Raw genomic sequence first — 18,904 nt, 5'->3', positions numbered from 1 at the left:
TTTGCATAATTTTTTATTGTTTTCAAGTCCTGAAGCGGCTCCCACTTGTTATTATATACTCTGTATATATACAGACATGTAGTTGTATATAGTAGAGTGGCACAAGAACATTACACAATAACATATCACATATCGCTCTTCAACCTGTATGTCCGGCATGATACTTGATCCTAAACTATTGGCAGTGACACGCGACGAAAAAAACTCTCCATGCAATACTAGCTCAACAAGTACTGGCATGCACACGCAGTCTGCTCATTAGCGATCAGGGAGGGCCCTGTAGCGGTAGTTGTGGAAAGTTCGCGTGGTAAATATAAAATCTTGCACCAAACTGCAAATTAAATGATTACCCCTTGTAAAAAAAAATAATAAAATTAAAAAAAAATAAAATAAAATATAAATGAAATTATAAAAAATAAAATCCTGATCTGATGGGGAGCAAGACCAGTAGATGCCAGCAGTCCTATACCCACAGCATATTAATCAACAATAATTTGATTAATATGATTAATTATTTGATTAACATACATTCGGTTATTTAGCGCATTCATACTTAATGGTAGGAGAGTTTTCCTTTTGTTGAAAAGTTCAATATCAAAGTTTTAAAGGGAGTTGAAAGTAATCTAGTCATGAAGTAGACAAATCTCACAAACAAGAGCCAAATCAATTGAGGTCAATATATAGCTATAAAATCATTATAAATGCAATTAAATAAGACGTGCTTCCAATCTCTATCCCCCACAAAGACAAAGATCCTTATGATGTCTGAGTTGGAACAGTTTATCATTAATGATACATGGCCAGTGATGTTGTTTTAGGAGCATCAGCGACTAAGGCCATGTTGCTTCGTGCATACTGTCTGTAAATTTACTATTTTATGAAATCATTTTTTTTGTTTTGTTGAATGAAAAACCAGAGTTTCCAGGAGAAAAAACATGCTGCCCTTGTTTGAGACCGACTAACTCATCCACGTTGTAAAAAAGGCGCATAAAAATTCCTCCTGTCATCGACGGACTGGGCCAGCGATAAGATAAAATGTTTGTATACTCATTCAAAACCATATTTTATTTTTCCTGTTTAGGAAGAAGGTAACGCCCTCTTCTTATTCGGTAACAAAGGCGCCACGAAAAGTAACGTACAGGTCTAACGGTAAAGTACCTGTAAAAATTTGAAAGCAGCTGTAGAGATTGTCCTGCGGACTCTGAGGATGGCAAGAATCATGCTTGTTTTCTTGTTTTTAGCGACAAGCTTCATTTGAACTTTCTTGTTGCTTGCCCTATAAAACCACACTGGTCACAGAAGTGACCATGGGGAGAAAGACATCATGGTAATGCAGTTTTGAAAGATTGCTAGAGAACCATTAAAAGATTTTATTTTAGCAGATAAATGAAGATGACAACCAAAATTTAACTTTGATCAATAAATATTCCTAAGTATTTTGTTTCTGTTAAAACCAAGATTAATCTAAGTAAGGATTCCTAAGTATTTTGTTTCTGTCTAAAACCAAGATAAACAGACATCATCTACCACTGTTACCTGTAGGAGCTGTTTATCTTGGTTTTAGGGGGTCTGTTATCATCCAGCTTGCCTTTAAAGATGACTATCTCGGTTTTAGATTGACTGATGGTCAGTTTATTTAGGTACGTTCAGTAACACAAGTCTGATACAATAGTGGATTGGGTCTCTAAGGCATAGCCACTTACCACCAATAATAATAATAGTATCATGAATGATAGTAAGGTCATCCGCACATTCTGTAATTTTTGTATTAAAGGGAAATTATGGTACCACTTGAGAGCATCAGATTTGTAGTGACCCCAACCAACCCACTAGCCATCTATAAATCTAGCCCTGGTATGGATAGCCTTATATATTAGCATTAGTAGAGGCATATGATGCAAGAAAGCAAGCTTATACAGCATCAGCCAAAAAAAAAAAAAAAAAAAAAACACAACCACTACTCCCATTTCAACCCTCCGTTCGTTCGAAATACCTGTCCAGCTGAGCCTTAAATTTGTTTAGGCTATCAACTTCAGTAACAAGTGATGGAAGTCTATTCCACAAACCAACTGCCCGCTGGCTAAAGGCAAATTTTCGCACATCTATCCGACATCCGTCCTTCCTCAATTTGAATTTATGCCCTCTCAGGTGATTATTCTGAGCAAGAGGAAGAATCCCATCGGCATTGAGCATGCTCAAGCCATTCAAAGCCTTATACACCTCTATCAGATCACCTCGCCGATGCCTAGTCTCCAGACTCTGTAATTTGCAAAACTTAAGCCTTTATTCGTAAGAGCAACCCTTTGTTCCATTTACTAATCTTGTTGCCCTTCTCTGTACTCGTTCCAGCAGCTCTACATCCTTCTTGAAATGAGGCCTCCAGACCTGTATACAGTACTCAAGGTGTGGCCTGACCAATGCCTTATACAAGGGAATAATCACATCCCTATCCCTGCTAGAAAAATTCCTGTATATCATTGACAGGACACCATGAGCTACTCTTGCAGCTCGTCTGCACTGCTCAGAGAACTTCATATCTGCCTGCACAATTACCCCCAGGTCCTTTTCATTCTCTACCACTGTCAGTGTAGTACCACAAAGTTGATACGTTGATCTGGGGTTACTATTTCCCATATGTAGTACTTTACATTTGTCAATGTTAAACTTCATTTGCCACCTCTCAGCCCATCTGCTCAACCTTTCCAGATCCTGTTGCAGCAGCATAGCATCAGTAGTGTCCTTAACAACCCTGCCAACCTTTGTATCGTCTGGAAACTTGGACATTAAGCTTGATATACCATCATCAATATCATTTATAAATACAGAAAACAACAATGGACCCAACACTGAACCCTGAGGAACTCCACTAATAACATTAGTCCACGTTGAGCAGTGTCCATTGATTACCACTCTTTGTCTTCTGCCACTCAACCATCCCTTTATCCATAGCAGCAATTTGCCTCCAATGCCACACTGCTCCAATTTGTGCAGCAGTCTTCCATGCGCAACAGTATCAAAAGCCTTTCTAAGATCCAAATATATAATATCAAAGTTATTCCCTGCATCCAGTTCTTTTGTGACTACATCATAGTATCCAATCAAATTGGTCAGACAAGACCTGCCCTTAACAAAACCATGCTGTGTCTGAGCTATAACTGAATTCTTGTCCAGATGATCCTGCAGTGCTTCTTTAACCAGTGCCTCCATTAATTTTCCTGGAACCGAAGTTAAACTAACAGGTCTATAATTACTTGTGTCAGCCTTTGATCCTCCTTTGTGAATTGGGGTTACATTTGCACATCTCCAGTCTATGGGTACCTCCCCTGAGTCCAAAGAAGCTCTCATAATTACGGCTAGGATTTTGCTTACTTCCTTTGCTGTCTCCTTTAATATAACTGGATAGATTCCATCCACCCCGGGTGCCTTTTTTATGTTAATCCTCAACAATTTCTCCTCCACTTTCCTCTCAGTTAATAGAAAATCATCTAGCTCACTGCCAATGTTTACTTCACCTACGACATTCCCCTTCCTGAATAACTCCTCATGTGTGAATGTAGATGCAAAATACTTGTTTAGATTGTTAGCCATCTGAGCAGGATCCTCAACTGTTGAACCATCAACATCCAGTGGACCAATCTGATTCATCCCTTTCCTTCTTGAGTTTAAATAGGTAAAGAACTCTTTTCTGTTTTTCTTTGCATCCTTTGCCAAGGATTTCTCATAATCCGCCTTTGCCTGCCTAATCTCCTTTGTGACTTGGTTACAGACCAACTTATATCTATCATAGGCTTCCATGTCACCCATTAATTTGTATGTATCCCATGCATTTTTCTTCTCTGCCATATGTCTCATTAGTTCATCTGACAACCATTTAGGCCTGAACCTTGAACAATATTTCTTGGTTGGTATGTAAAGCCTGGTAGCTTCCAAGATTAGTTCCTTGAATGCTTCCCATTTTGAATTTGCTGTTGGTAACATCATCAGTTGGTCCCACTGTATAGAATTTAAATACTGTCTCAGACCATCATAGTCGCCTTTACGAAAGCAAAAACCCTTATCTTTACCTCTGATGGTAGTTACCTCCTTGAGTAAATCCCACTTCAGCACACTGTGATCACTGCCACCTAGTGGTTCCTTTATCTGCAGATTCTTAATGCATGAAGAATCACTACTGATAATCAGATCAAGAGTATTACTCCCTCTATTTGCCTCCCGAACATGCTGATGTAGAAAACAATCATCCAATAAATCCACAAAAGCCTTGCTAGTGTGCGAGTGACCAACCCACAAATTCCCGTCAATATCTGGGAAAAATTAAAATCCCCCATTATAAGACTCTCTGATTTACTGGCCCATTCTATTTCCCTGTACAGTATCTTATTATACTCATCAGAGTCATTAGGCCTATAGCACACTCCTACTCTCAATTTTGATTTACCTATGCTTATGTCACACCAAACTGACTCGACACTGCCCTGTCCATCGATGTCGACTGGCTTCACTTCCTTGGACTTTATGTGTTTCTTAACTAATAGCATAACCCCTCCTGTTCTGTCTATCCTTTCTATACACATTGTATTCCCCAAATTCCAGTTCCGCATTACTTATGTCTGTGTGACACCACGTCTCTGATATCCCAACAATATCTGCCTTTGATGTTTTGAGCAATACCTCAAATTCATCAAATTTATTTACCAAACTCCTAGCATTGGTGTACACGCAGGTATACATGCAACTGTTTCTATTCTTAGCTACCTTAACACAACCCATGTGTTTACTTCTACCGCAATGACTCCCAGCAGTCTCTGAAATATCCTGCATCTTGTTTTTCAGGCTTCTGCTCATTTCAATAGAAGCAGTGCAAGAATCACTTCCACCTCTGCCAGTGGCTACTGTTAATCTATTAGTCCTTGTATCCCCCCCAACTAGCAGTTTTCCGACCCACCTAACACTGCCTCGACAGCATCAGTAAAAATTCTTACACCCTTTCTATTTAAGTGTATCCCATCCCTGTAGAAGCAATCTCTCCTGTTAACAAGTACAGTCCAGGCTGAAAAAAATTCTACCCCTTGAGCCTTGCACAATCCCTCCAGGGCCGAATTGATCGACAAGGCTCTCATCATATACTCCCTCCTATCGTGTCTGGGCAGAATTGCAGACACTTTCAAATTGAACCCTACTTCACGGCTTTTTTTCAACAGTGACCTGTACTTGTTAAGTAATTCCGCTGGTCTCCTACTCTTAATATCATTAGTGCCAACGTGTACAACTATATCACCTTTTGAGCCCTTAAAAGATGATATTCGCTCTACAACGTCATCAACCTTTGCCCCTGGCAGACATACCCTGGTCCTGTTCCAAATCTATGTTATATATATAAAAATATATAACATAGATACATATAAAAACAATAAATTAATGTAAATTTAAAGAAGATTAGATAAAATTAGCAAAAGTTAGTGAAAATTAACATCCCCCCTCCATGGCCATACCTCTGCTGCTTACTCAGGAGCTTTGAGCAGACATATAGCCATACTAGAGGAATGCATTATACATACCCATTTCTGTTGGTTGGTTGGTTGGTTTAAAGTTTTAATGGCGCATTAGCAGCAGTGGCTATTATGTGCCAAGAAAATCCCGTTTCTGTAATCTCTATACCAGTTTTGCTAGGTTAACTTTGGGTAATTATTTGGTGGATAATTTGGAATAATGAGAGTAATCTTTTTGAATGTATGTACTTAATTTTAAATAAACAGGGTGGTTTACGTATATGGCAGCAAACTGTGATAGGAGATTCAAAGCCCTATGGGTATGTATCAGATTGAAATATCATAGTATCTCATCTCACCTACTATGATATTTAAGTACATACATTCAAAAAGATTACTCTCATTATTCCAAATTATCCACCAAGTAATTACCTAAAGTTAACCTAGAAAAACTGGTATAGAGATTACAGGAATGGGTATGTATAATACATTCCTCTAGTATGGCTATATGTCTGCTCAAAGCCCCTGAGGTATGGCCATGAGGGAGAATGTTAATTTTCACAAACTTTTGCTAATTTTCTCCAGCTTTCTCTAATCTTCTTTAAATTTACATTAATTTGTTGTTTTTATATGTATCTATGTTATATATTTTTATATATAGGGCTATCCATACCAGGGCTAGATTTATAGATAGCTAGGGGGTTTGGGGGGGCTTAGAGGGGAACAGGTATCCTGTGTGTTATCAGACACTCAGCCTAAAACACTGATGGATCCAATATCTCTCTATTACAGAAGATTTAGGAGAACTCCGGTTGGCCTGCCTCCCTAAAATCCACTCATGCACACCTTCCCGATGGTAAGCCCTGTTATGTCACTTAGGTGGCAACGAACGTGTAGAGTGGTTCTCTTCAAGAAGCCTGGTCAGCGTGAAGAGGAAAAGACCAAACCCTCCAGCATGAGAGCACAACAATACAAATGGCCCTCAGTCCCCAGGAGCTTTCACTCTCCCTCTTACGGCAGCGAGAGGATCAGAGTGGAAGCAGAGGGTGCTAAGAATCTCTGGGTACGACCAGGCTGCCATGCACGGAAACTGAACTTGGCCTGTTATAACGTACGATCACTCATCGGTGAAGACAGGATATTAGAGCTGGAAAAGGAATTAGAAAATGTGAATTGGAATATCATCGGTTTGGCTGAAACAAGAAGAAGAAATGAATCATTTATAAGTTTATCAAGTGGAAATCTGCTGTACACCAATGGAAACAGTGAAAGGAGTGAAGGTGGAGTTGGGTTTCTGGTCCATAAAGATTTTAAAAACAACATTTTGGAATTCAAAAGTACATCACCAAGGGTGTCAAGACTAATACTCAAAATTTCTAAGAGGTACAAGCTAAAGATTATAATGATTTATGCACCAACATCGAGCCATGATGATGAAGAGGTTGAAGAAATGTACACCGAAATTGAGAGTTTTCTAGATGAGCAGAAAACCCACTACACTATTATAATGGGGGACTTCAATGCTAAGGTTGGAAAAAGGCAAAACAGTGCAGAAAGAGGAACTATATGAAATTTTGGAATTGGTGAAAGAAATAAAAGAGGTGAAAGACTTGTGGAATTTGCAGAATCTCAAGGACTGTCAGTAATGAACACTTTTTTCAAGAAAAGGGTGAACAGAAAGTGGACATGGAAGAGTCCAAATGGATTAACAACTAATGAAATCGACTTCATCCTCACTAACAGAAGATATATTGTGAATGATGTTACCGTCCTGAATAAGGTAAATGTTGGAAGTGATCACAGAATGGTAAGATGTACACTTGATATAGATGTAGGAAAGGAAAGGAAAAAACTGACTCGAGTAAATAATACAAAGGTCTTTGAGATAACAGAAGAGGAGAAAAAGCAGTATGTACTGGAACTTAAAAACAAGTTTGAGCTTCTGCAGACTGCTGAGGACCAAGATATCGACGAGGAATATTACAACTTTCTGAAAGTGATAAAGCCCAAGAAACCTATAGGGAAACAGAAATCCAAAGAAGAAAAAATTAGTCAAGAAACACTTGTCATGATGAACCGAAGACGACAAATGAAGAGCGGGAAAAACACTGACAGGGAGAAAATTGAGTATACTGAGTTATGCAAAGCCATTAGAAAGAGACTCAGAGAGGACATAAGAAGATTTAACACAAGAAAAGTAGAACAAGCATTAAGGGAAAACAAAGGATTTAAATCAGCAGCCATGAGCAGTAATACAGAAAGACAAATGATACTGAAACTGAAGAATAGCGATGGTGTCCTTATAAACAGCAGAAAAGGCATAATTCAAATAGCAGAAGACTACTATAGAGAATTATACAATGAGCGAGGGAATGATACTTGCAGTAGGGAAGATGGATTGCAAAGTAGCAACACATACGACATACCCAATATTCTTCCTGATGAGGTAGAACATGCATTGAAGAAAATGAAGAATCGGAAAGCCCCGGGGGGAAGATGAAGTTACTGTAGAGTTGTTAAAATTGGGAGGAAGAGACATAACACAAAAACTGGCAAGGCTCTTCACAAAGTGCATTAGAAAAGGTGTGACGCCTAAGCAGTGGAATAATGCAATCATAGTTTTGCTGCATAAGAAAGGAGATAAATCAGAAATTGGAAATTATAGACCAATTAGCTTGTTATCCAACATCTACAAGTTGTTCACAAGAGTCATTACTAACAGATTAGAAAGAATACTTGATGAGAATCAACCGAAAGAGCAAGCTGGCTTTAGGACAGGATTCTCAACTATGGATCACCTTCACGTAATATCACAGCTAATGGAGAAAGCAAATGAATATAAAACACCATTATGCCTGGCATTTGTGGATTATGAAAATTCATTTGACTCCATACAGCATAAGGCAATGTTTCGGGCACTGGAAAGACAAGGCATAGATACCCCATATATTATGATTTTGAAGAAAATATATGAGAGTGCTACCTCCTTTATTAGACTAGACAAAGACAGTAGCAAATTTAAAATCGAGAAAGGAGTTCGACAAGGAGACACAATATCTCCGAAGCTGTTTACTGCTGCCCTTGAGGAAGCTTTCAGAAGATTAGACTGGTCGCAGAAAGGAGTCAATGTGAACGGAGAGTACCTAAACTATTTACGATTTGCAGATGACATTGTGATTATAAGCCACAATCCCAAAGAATTAGAGGAAAATCTTAATCAGTTATGCACAGTTAGTAAGGACTTTGGACTAAAGATGAATATGGCTAAAACAAAAGTAATGATGAACAAGTATGCACGGAAAGGGAAATAATGATTGAAGGAGCAGTAATTGAAAAGGTGGAGTCATATACTTATCTGGGACAAGTTATTAGCTGTAATAATGATAAATGGCTGGAAGTCAAGAGAAGAATAAATTTTGGATGGATAGCATTCAGGAAATATAGTCACATACTGAAGAGCAATATCCCAGTTTGTCTGAAACGTAAAATAATGAATCAATGTATACTCCCCACCATGACTTATGGAAGTGAAACTTGGGCACTTACCAAAAGAATGGAAGAGAAGCTGAGAACTACACAGCGAAGAATGGAACGAATTATATTGGGAATCAGACTGTTAGATAAGAAGAGAAACACATGGATTAGGCAGCAAACTCAAGTAAAGGACATTCTTATCAAAACTAAAGAACTAAAATGGTCTTGGGCAGGACACATAGCTCGAAGACATGATGACAGATGGACTAAGAAAATAACAGAATGGTACCCAAGAGGAGCTAGAAGAAAACCTGGAAGACAAAGGCGGAGATGGATAGATGAAATTCATGAGTTTTTGGGTAGTAAATGGATGGCCAGTGCTCAAAACAGAAGGAACTGGAAAGTTGCTGGAGAGGCCTTCATCCTGCAGTGGATTGAAAATGGCTGATGATGATGATGAGGGGGTTGGTTGGGGTCACTAGAAACCTGATGCTCCCAATTAGTACCATAATTTAATAAGTAATAATGTATAAATAAGTTAAGTACATATATAACCCATGCACGTATAATGTCTAATTGTCATAGGACAATAGCATTAACGTAGGAGCTAATACCCTCATTTATGCTATTTAATATTTAAATCTAAATGTCATTAGACATAATTCCAATGTATGTATATTTTTTTTTCTGCTGTTCTTTCGATTTTTGGTGCCCCATAAACTTCACTCCCCTAAGCCAATGCCACATCGGGCTCGTCCCTTAAGCCGAACCTGCCAACGGTGGCATTGTAATAGTGTAGGAAGTGTTTCTGTAATGCGCATTGGGCCCCTTGATACCAGTGGAGCAACATTTGGTTGGCATGAAAATTGTTTCTGACCAGGCCTGTTCTTCATATCTGTAGTGTATCCATCTGCGAATGGGTTCTTCTAACAGAATAATGCACCATGTTAAAAGTTCAGAATATTACAGAACTGGTTCCAGAAATATGAAGGTGAATTCAGCGTACTGCCATGGTTACTAGACCTCAATCTAAATGAGTACCTGCTATCTGAAATGGAATGAGCTCTTTAAAGAAGATACCCGCAATTCGCACATCTGTTGGACGAAATTGAATCAACCTGAAATAGTCTGTGGCATGTTTTTGACAACTCACTGAGTTTATGTTACCAGCTAAAAAGTGGGCCAACTCTATTATGCAGATGTACCTAATAAAGTTGCCGTTCAGTGTAATACTGTAATACTTATAGTCAGTTTTTTCCCTATGGCATGCGAAAATTTCCGTATTGTTGCTTCAGCTTATTTTATTTATTTATTATTATTATTTTTTTTTTTTTTTGGATGTTTGTAAAAAGCCTCAATTCTTTATTTCAAGAAAAAAAATAATTAGATTATAATTAAATAAATAATAAATTAAAAGTCAAAAGCATTCAATAAATGTAAGTTATTAATAATAAATAAAATTGATGCATTTATTTAATTAATACTTAAACCGAAATGATCGTTATAATTATCATTATACAGAACAAATGCCAACTACTGACACGCAACACATTGTTGAACCTACGATAAAAATTGTCGGTCTCTTTCAGTCGTTGTGGTAATGGCCACAGAGGAGTACTATAGTACTGTACTACTGTGGTTACACGACTGACTACTACCTATGATGAGTATCCTACGATATAATCACGATTATAGTTTGTTGCGCTAATATTTAAGCGGTTTTTAATTTTTTTTTTAAAAACGAGACAAAAATGACATTTTACTAAAACGAAGGGACGGCAGGGACATAGCAAAAAAAAAAAAAAAAAAAAAAGAAAAAGAAAAGGTACTGTCCCGTTAAAAACGGGACGTATGGTCAGTCTAATTATAGTAGTACACTAGTGTGCTAAACGTACGGACCAACACTATTTCTAAAGGTTACAACCACTAAGTCAAACGAAACAGCCTGTGGCGATTTGCATAACTATGGCCGTTCAGTAGAAAGCTGGTGCACATGCAAAAATTTGAATCGTGATGAAAGGACTCACATAAACAGATAAAAACAGCAGTTCAGTAGTTCTGGGCAAATTACCCAATGGTGAGCACCATTGTTACAGACGTTCGATTGGTTTCATACAGTGCTACAGACAACGAAATGGCTAGTACACAACATCTGGATGACTTTACCCGGGATCAAATAATTGGAAAGGTTGAAGTGTGAGGAGTGTGGCTGCAGAGTTCGGTATCGCCCATAACATCGTCTCACGCGCGTGGTCGGTCTTCAGAACGACAGGTACAGCTGTTCGAAGGACCAGTGGTGTTCGTCCACAAAAACAACGCCCAATGATGACCGCTATATACTCCTACAGGCAAGAGGGACCGACACCAGACAGCGGGATCCATTGCAAACCAGCTGCACAGGACGCAGGATATCGCGGTTTACTGTGGCCAGGCGACTCCACAAAGGTGGACTGTTTGCCCGACGACCAGTACGCTGTGTCCCTTTAACAACTGCCCATCGGAGACACCATTTGCAGTGGTGCATCGAACGAAAGGACTGGACAGCAGGTGAATGGGGTAAGGTACTCTTTTACTGATGAGAGTAGATTCAGTCTCAGCAGTGATTCTGGACGTCAGCTAATCTTGCGAGAGGTTAGCGCACGGTATCACCCCGCAAACATAACTGAAAGGGATCGATATGGCGGTCGAGGTGTTCTCGTATGGGGGGGGGTTATCTTGGATGGATGTACACAACTCCAGATAATGGAAGTTGGTACTGTAACCGGTGCACGCTACTGTACTGAGGTAATCCTTCCCCCCCATGTGCGTCTGTTCCGAGGTGCCATTGGCACCGAGTTCGTGTTTATGGATGATAACGCCACACCCCATCGCACTGCAGCTGTTGATATGCTTTTGGAAAGTGAGGACATTGTTCGTATGGATTGTCCTGCCCGTTCCTCCCGACCGATCTAAATTCCATCGAACATATATGGGACGCTCTGGGGAGACTCCTAGCAGTACGTACACACCCACCAGAAAATGTTCACCAGCTGAAGATGGCGCTGACAGAGGAATGGACGATGTTACCGCAAGACCTTACAACATTGTTCTAAGTATGTACAGGCGGTGCAAAGCCTGCATCGACATTAGTGGTGGCAATATCTCCTACTGAGGACCATCGCTTCCCTTTGTTCCATCTTTGGCAGTGATGCATCTGTATCATGGCAGCCAGTGCTATGTTGCCATTTTTTAATAAAGTCCCTCTATACCGGTTTGTTTCCGTTGTTGCGTCGGTGTTGTTTCCTTCATCATTTCTGTACCTCACGAGGTTCCTTTTTCCATATACAGGCCACTTCTATGAGAAGCCACAGTTGAAAACCTGACTGGTCCTTAAATTTTGCACACCAGTGTAGTAGTAATAGCAAATGATGCAAGAAAGCAAGCATATAGCATCAGCAGAAAGAGAAAAACAAAAACCAATTCACCCATTCATACCCTGCAAGAATTTGTCTAGTTCTCCCTCGAATTCATCCCATCCACTTTCACAACAATAGATGGAAGCCTGTTGTTGTAAAACCATCAACCACCCACTGGCTGAATGCAAACGTCTGTACATCTACCTGCAACCATGTTTCCTAAACTTAAAATTTATGCCCCCTCATGTTGTAATCTCAGAAAATGGAAGAATACCATTAACATTCAGCTAACTCAATCCATTCAAGGCTTTAAACACCTCAATCAGATCTCCCCGCAGGTGCCTGGTCTCGAGATGCTGAAATTTGCAGAACTGAATAATTTTCTAGGTAAGAGTACCCTTTTATTCCCTTCATCAATCTGGTTCCAGCAGGTCTACATCTTAAAGTGAGGCCTCCAGACCTCTATATACTCAAGATGCGGCATTATTAAAAGGTATAATCACCTCCTTATTGCTGCTAGCAAAGTTTCTGTACATCTTTGACAAAATAACATGAGCTATCCTGGCTGCATTTCTGCACTGATCAGAATTTCATGTCTGACAGCAGAATTACCCAGGTCGTTTTCATTCTCTACTACCCTGAGTGCAGTACGGTACTGTTCATAGCAGTAACCACAGAGTAAATTATCAACTGTGTTGATAATTTACTCTGTACCACACAGTTGATAAGTTACTCTGTGGTTACTGCTACTCAAGTGCAGTATGTTGCATTTGTCAATGTTAAACTGCAACTGTAATCTTCCCCAGGGGTCCCGAGCTGGGCATCATCATTCTTCTCTTTCTTGGTGATTCCCTTCTACTTCTCTCTCTCTCTTTCTTTTTTTTTTTTTTTTTTTTTGGCTGGTGCAGCATAAGCCTCAGGCTTCCTTGTACCATATGGCTAATAATAAATAATAATAATAATTTCTCAGCCCATCAAAAAAAAAAAAAACTCAATTTCCCCAGATCTTGTTGCAGTAGCTCACCTTCATGACTGTTGTTAACCACCTTGCTAATCTTTGTATCATCTTAAAAGTTAACAAACTTAACAGTTAACACTTAACTTCATCTGCAAACTTAGACATTAAGCCTGGTACACCTTCATCAATATCATTGATAAACATTGAAAACAACAGTGGACCCAGCACGAAACCCTAGAAACTCCAATAGTAAGTCCACGAAGAGCAGTACCCACTGATAACTACCCTGTCTTCTTCCACTTAATCATCTCTTTATCCATGGCAGTAACTTGTCCGTAATGTCATATTGCTCCAGTTTGCACAGCTGTCTTTTATGTGCAACAGTATGAAAAGCCTTCCTGAAATCCAAGTTTATTATGTCAAAATTATTTTTACATACAGTTCCTTGATCACTGCATCATAGTAACCCATCAGCTTGGTTAGACAAGACAAATCCATGCTGTGATTGCAGTATAATTCCATACCTGTTCAGGTGGTCGTGCATTACTTTCCTAACCAGTAATTCCATTATTTTACCTGGAAGAGACTTTAAGCTAACAGGCCTGTAATTACTCATGTGCCTTTTCATCCCTCTCTATGAATTGGGGACATATTCGCACCTTTTCTACTCCATAGGGACCTCCTCTGAATCCAAGGATACTTTCATAATTTCATAACTATTGCTTTGGGTTTGCTTACCTCCTTTAATATAGTTGAATAGATTCCATCTATCCCAGGTGCCTTTTTTTATGTCCATCCTCAACTATTTCCCCTCAACTTTCCTTTCAGTTATCACAGTCATTTAGCTCGTTAGATTTTGATAAACTTCTGGCATTCCCTTCCCTAAAGAATTCCTCATGTGTGGATGTAGATGCAAAATACCTATTTAATTTGTCCACAACCTGAGCAGGGTCATCAGCAGTTAACAGATAGATGATAGACATCAAGTGGCCCAATTGGACTCAACCCCATCCTTCTACTGTTAATACAAACATAGAAGTGTTTGCTGTTTTTCGTTGCCAGAGACTTCTCATAATCTGCCTCAGCTTGCCTAACCTCTGTGATTTGATTACAGACTAATTTATACTTACAATAGGCTTCGGTACTGTATCACCTGATAATTTACATGCATCATGAAAGCAAAATTTCCTCACACACTCTGTGCCTTGAAGACATCCTCCTTTGCTGAATCATGTCTTGTTCCAGAAAGTCTGCGAACATTTCACAAGTTGTTCATTTTTTTAGGCTGTGATGCTTTCGAGAATCGCACTTTCGGTTCTCCCTCGAGCCACAGCACTCCCTGCTATATTGTGCTTTGCTTCGCTGCTCTAGTCTGGGGCATGATTTTCGTTGATTCAATTTAATTGATTAACAATGAAAATTAATACGATTAATAAATTTAATTGATTACATGATAATGCTACACTGTGCTAACAGATTCCTAAATGGAGTGATACGTATTACTCCATCTAATTTTAAGTTATACCTTACTCTATCAAGTTCAAGATACTGTATAAGTTAAGTTATACCGTAGCGATTGCAATGTTAAATTAGTTACATTTTTGCGAAAAACTAAAAATGCCTTAGCTAAACATAAAAGATATATGCCTAACAAGTAATTAGAACCTTCGTGCTAATTGTTTATCACAATTAAAACCCTACGTTTTCTCTGCACTACTCCTTTCGTGCTAAATATTCCCGCCCAAATGTCGATAAAATAATGGTACAAATAATAAGTCGTAACTTAAAAAATCACTAGCTAAATTTAAAATAATGGTACGAACGTGACTAAGACTATTTAAACTATTTGTAAAACACAATTTAATATTTTTAATTAATCAAAAATATGGGGAAATTTTTCAAAATACTTATCCGTTTCCACGAGCCTAAAGTTCTGTGTTCTGGCATTATTAATCTCGACCAAACTACTCCAATTAACAATATTATGAAATTATGAAATAAACTTACTTTTAAATTATACGGAGATTATTATTATTATTATTAGCCATATGGTGCAAGGAAGCCTGAGGCTTCTGCTGCACCAGCCAAAATCTGAGTTACCCTGAGAGAGAGAGAGAGAGAGAGAAAAGTAGAAAGGAATCACCAAGAAAGAGAAGAATGATGATATCCAGCTGAAGACCTTTCGTGTGCCAAGCCTATACTCACCAGATGTGAGCCCATAGGAGACTTTCCGCTTATGTTTGTTTTTCCCTAAATCATTGTTTTTATTTATTTATTTTTTTTTTGTATCCTTTTTCTGCTATATTCTCTTTATCCTATATCTGCTTTCCTCAATTTGAATTTATGCCCCCTCAGGTGATTATTCTAAGCAAGAGGAAGAATCCCATCGGCATTGAACATACTTAAACCATTCAAGGCTTTATACACCTCTATCAGATCACCTCGCCGGTGCTTACTTTCCAGACACTGTAATTTGCAAAACTTAAGCCTTTCTTCGTAAGAGCAACCCTTTGTTCCATTCACTAATCTTGTTGCCCTTCTCTGTACTCGTTCTAGCACCTCTACATCCTTCTTGAAATGAGCCCCCAGACCTGTATACAGTACTCAAGGTGTGGCCTGACCATTGTCTTACACAAAGGAATAATCACCTCCTTTTTTCTACTACCAAAATTCCTGTATATCATTGACAATACCCCATGAACTGCTCTGGCCGCCAGTCTGCATTGCTCAGAAAACTTCATATCTGAAGGAAACCTTGCCTTCGTAACACTAGTTGCTCTGATAGTGTCCTCCTTTCAATCATATGACTTCTCTAAGAGGTTACTCTACTATTTATTTAGAGGGCGAGATAAAGGCTTAATGGTAAATTACCATTTTCGCTATGTTTCTTTATTGCTTCAAGGTTAATCTGTCAATGACACTTCTTCCAAATGTATTTGAAAGTAGTGCAATATCAGGGCAATCCTCTGTGAAAGCAAAATTTATTCTGCTGCGATATTAACAAAGCAGTTTAAATCTATCTGGCTATGAAGCAAAAGTGTTATAGTTGACCATTTCGAGATGGCTTGTATATGCAACGTGCAAAATATGCACCTGAAAATAGAGTAATCCCGAGTATTCAGTCTCTTTCCAAACACACATTAAAAAAATCAAGGACATTCTAGGGATAGATTCCCAGAATCTAGTAATCCTATTGAATACAGGTTTACTTATTTAGACTTCACCAAGGGCTTCTTACAAGCCTGCTGAATATCACTGTGAAGAAGCTGGATTAGGTTAGGTTGGATGTGTTTTAAGAGCCAAAGCAACTACGGCTGTGAGGCTTTAGTATATATTGCCTGTAATTTCTTGTATTCTTTGGTTGATTTTTGGATGAAAAACAATTTCCGGTAGAAAAATCATGTGATACTCAGGTGTGACTAACTAACTCACTCACGTTGCAGAAATTAAAGCCCATAAAAATTCTTCCCATCATTGGCAGGCTTCGAACTCATCTTTTTTTTTGTTTTTCATACGGTTTGAAAAGATGATAATTATATTCTATATGCTGACTGCGAGGACCAAGAGGTATTAACATTGCTAAACCAGTGGTATGTGTTATATTTTTTTATGATGAATAGCCACTTAGCAACCTGCAGCAACAGTCATAAGGACAGCCCTGGTTATTTTCCATCTCTGTCACGAGGACGTGGGTCACTTGCTCTGTTTATCTTGAAATCTACCACTCTAGGGTTTGGAAGGTAAACTCTTGGTAATTCACCTACTATATCATTACTGGGGATGCCCTCATGGGTAGCACAGTTGGTAGGATCCCCGCCTCCCACACCGGATGAAAAAAAAACCTGAGTTCGAGTCGTGTCGAAGATGGGAGGAATTTATATGGGCCTTTTTCACAACTTGGCTGAGTTAGTCGGTCTCGGGCAGCATGGTTATTTTCTCCCGGGAACTTGGGAGATTTTCCGATCAACAAACATAAAATCAACCTCAGAACCCACACAATTTAAAGACAATATACACGGAGTAATATCGCCTTAGTTGCCGATGCTCCTAAAACCGTGCAGCAACAACAATATTACTGGGGAAACCTGCAGTCTGGCCATGCCAAACAGTTGGAAGCGGTTGGAAGATCGGGGAAATCAATACGGATGGAGAGAAAAGAACGGCAGAGTCTTCTTCCTAGAAATATCAAAAAGAAGAGATAATATATAAAGCTTAATGGGTGTGGTCTGTTGTTCATCACATGGCTGGGATAAGGTCCCATGGGGAGCGCCCAGTGTCAACAATAAGACAACCCTCATGATGAGGAGACATGGTCATCATGAGAGATGTCTTGCTGGTGACATGGAAGAATGTTCCATGTTGTCAGCATTAGCAAGATAGCGACTATTTGTATAGTAATCATGAGGATCAGCAATTAATGTAATCCTTGGAAGGGCAATCAGAATGACTCTGCTGTCAGTAGAGGAGTGCAGTGGATGTGCATGGCCTTAGAGAGAGACAAAACATAAGAATGAAGAAGAGGTGCTAGCAGAATCCTGCCAAACATATTATTATTATTATTATTAGCCATATGGTGCAAAGAAGCCTGAGGCTTTTGCTGCACCAGCCAAAAAGAAAAAAAAAAAAAAATCTGAGTTACCCTGAGAGAGAGAGAGAGAGAGAGAGAGAGAGAGAGAGAGAGAGAGAGAGAGAGAGAGAGAGAGAGAGAGAGAGAGTCTGAAGTAGAAGGGAATCACCAAGAAAGAGAAGAATGATGGTATCCAGCTCAGGACTCTGGGTGTGCCAAGCCCATACTCACCACATGTAGATGTGATTTCTTGGGGATATACATTAATATTAACGGTCCACAGGCGTGAGTTCATAATCGTAAGTGTATTATGTCTGTAGAATGTGTTGGCGGGTTGATTTGCATGATTCTCATGCCCGAAAGCAGAGGCTGACTGGGTAAAAAATTCTTACCAGGGAAGACTTGTAGCGGCCTCATACTAGTGTTTATTGCCAAAATTACACCGGCCTTTATCCTTTGTCCCATCGTGGTTTCTCTGGTAATTCTTATGGCTAGTCCGCCTTTTTCCGGAAAAAGGCAGAATTACTCACGGCAGGGCCGTGTCGACAGTGAGGGAAAACGAGGGTTTTGCCTCAGATTAAAAGCTGAAAGGGGCGACAAAAGAAAGATTAAATAGTTGCCATGATTAACAGCGGAGCAAAATTTTCACTCTTGCCTCAGAAACTAAAATGGCTCGGCACGGCCCTGACTCACGGGCGGGATCCAAAACTTCCGCCTGAGATCGGCTAACTACAGCCACAAAGGAAGAGGACTTTAGAAATTCTTCCATTCATCGACGGGAATTGATTCTAGTTTTTCCAAATGAGTGGCAGACGACGATGTATCGTACCGACCAGGCTACCGTGGAGGGCTAACCCACAACTCTCACCTCGCCCTTGTGGGTAGCACTTTTGGTAGAATTTCCGTTCTTCCTATACCGGGTGGAAAAGATCTGAGTTGGAATCTCGTCAATGACGCCAGGAATTTTAAGGGTCTTTTTCACAATGTCGCTCAGTTAGTTGGTCTCATGTGAGGGTAGCTT

This window comes from Mastigoproctus giganteus, chromosome 9 (assembly GCF_048544385.1).
Source record: "Mastigoproctus giganteus isolate SK-2022 chromosome 9, ASM4854438v1, whole genome shotgun sequence".
In the NCBI taxonomy this organism is placed as follows: Eukaryota; Metazoa; Arthropoda; class Arachnida; order Uropygi; family Thelyphonidae; genus Mastigoproctus; species Mastigoproctus giganteus.
The sequence above is the reverse complement of the archived record's forward strand: the minus strand, read 5'-3'. Positions refer to the sequence as shown.